Genomic DNA, 2,067 nt, shown 5'->3' on the forward strand with positions numbered 1-2,067 from the left:
AATATTTAATAGTACTAATATTTAATAGTATTAATAATAATATTTAATAGTCTCGAAAAAAACCAAACATCAAGAAAAAACATAATCCCTGTCCTCAGGAAAATATGGGAGTTGGCGGGGATTTAAAAGACTTACCGTGGGACCAGTATTTGGAGGTGATGATTCGTCTGTGCACACAGACAAAACAGAGAGGGAAGGCATCTGGGAGGATGTCAGGGCTGGCATCTCTGTGCCACTGTCCAAGTTCAAAGCTGAGAGCCCAAGAGTGTGATGCCCATTGAGCTCACTGGCACTGCTTTGGGTGGAAGGCTTTAGGGAATTCTGGAACGTGCCATTGCGGAGGCAGGATGTGCTATGGAAAGTGCTCGCCAGCTTGGCTGTCTTCTGATTGCTGTCATCAGAGTCAAGTTTGGGGAAAGACAGGGATTTGATATTGCTTACTGCAGGTATAGGGGGGAGGGACACTTTGGAAGACAGTGACATCTTTTCACAGTTGCCCAACTGTGGTAAGGTTATAAAGCCATTAGGTTTATGAAGAGGCTTGAAATCTAGGGTCGCCCGTTCCAAGGATGCCAGGACCTCCTCATCCTGTAACACGGACCCAGAGCCTCCCCTGGGCAAGTTATTGTCCAATAACTGAGCCATAATGGGTCCAGTGGTTCCTACCAGAATATTTCTCAGCTCTTCCTTCTCATCAATAGTTTTAACTCCAGATTATCAAATGGGTCTTCTTCACACTCAAAGTCAGCAAGATTGAAATCTGCCTTTATGTGAGGTGGGCTGAGAACTTTCTGTTTCGTGGCACTACTGCTGACCCGAGTTGGTGTGAGGATGCTGTTGTGCTGCAAGCTGGCGAGGATGGGGTTAATAGGAGGTGGCATTGTGGCTGTACTGTGAGTCTTGGAGAAGCTCATTTTGCTATCGCCCTCTGGGCCACTCTTAGAATTCACTTTAGCTTCTGCTTCCGCAATTTTGCACTCTGCTTCCCGCTCGGCTTCTTCGATTTTCTTAATCTCTTCAGCCCACTCAATGGTTTTCTTTTCCAAAGAGAAGTCATACTGCAAAGATATAGCAGAGGAAGGGGTGTGAACCCAGGTGGCCGTCCTTCCCCCCCACCCAATTCACTCCTTCCTCACTCCTGGTGCAAGAGGAGAACTGGGCAAGGCAGCATTTAAGGCGTGTGGGATGATCCCCACTTAAAAGAGTAAGGCTTCCAATGTCCTTATAAGATTTAACCAAACTCTGTTCCTGGGTTACTTGTAGAAATTATCTAGAAAGAACTCCTACAACCTCTAACCCTACATACCAGGCCAAATGTACCTTGCTACTTCCCTTCTCTCTCCTCAGGCCATTTCCTTTCCTAGAATTCTTCACTGGTGGCTCAAGCAGAGCTCAGTTACTTCCTCTGTGAAGCTTTCCTGATGACCCACTCCTTCTTTGTAACTCTTACAGCATTTGTCTCTATCAGTCATTTGATGCTGAGCGCAGGTGACCACATGTAGTTTTCGTCTTTAATCTCTAACTTCCTCCAAAGTATCACAAGCCTCTTGTGGACAGCAACCTGCTACAGACCCTCCTTGGATCTCTATATCTAGCACAATGTCCTAAACAAATCCCATGCTAGGTAATGACAGCCCCAAACATTTAAGAAATACCTGTAAGGTGCCATGCATGATTCTAAACACTTTTATGTATTAACTCTCTAGATTTTCTCAATAACCCTTTAAAGTAACTACTGTTATTCCACTTAACAGGGTCTACAACCAAGCATAAAGCTGGTAGCTAAATGGAAGAGCCTGGATTTGTACCCAGGCAGTCTGACTACAGATTCTATGCTCTTAAACCACTATCTATTAGATTATGATGAACAGGTTGTAGTTAAAATGCAGAAAACTTATAAGAAATCCAGGCATATTCAGATTAAGATTTTACAGGGCAAATTACACAAAGCGCCACTTCATGGTTCTTTAACGATATCTTAAGTATAGCTCAATTTACAAAATTTATTTTGCACACTTAAAAGAAATAGACCTATTATATAAAGCAACATTCACACAGGACAGGAAA

At 43.4% G+C, this 2,067-nt stretch overlaps 1 pseudogene across 1 annotated transcript in view; it reads right to left on the reverse strand.

Annotated features, from left to right (window-relative positions):
- Window positions 1-54: 54 nt before the first annotated feature.
- Window positions 55-2,067, reverse strand: part of LOC108523605 (ubiquitin-associated protein 1 pseudogene) — a 7,874-nt pseudogene continuing 5,861 nt past the window's right edge. The window contains exon 2 of the transcript XR_001883851.1: window positions 55-1,058. The product of XR_001883851.1 is annotated as a ubiquitin-associated protein 1 pseudogene (transcript). The remainder of the gene's footprint in view (window positions 1,059-2,067) is intronic.

This window comes from Rhinopithecus bieti, unplaced genomic scaffold (genome assembly GCF_001698545.2).
Source record: "Rhinopithecus bieti isolate Rb0 unplaced genomic scaffold, ASM169854v2 scaffold_76655, whole genome shotgun sequence".
NCBI lineage: Eukaryota > Metazoa > Chordata > Mammalia > Primates > Cercopithecidae > Rhinopithecus > Rhinopithecus bieti.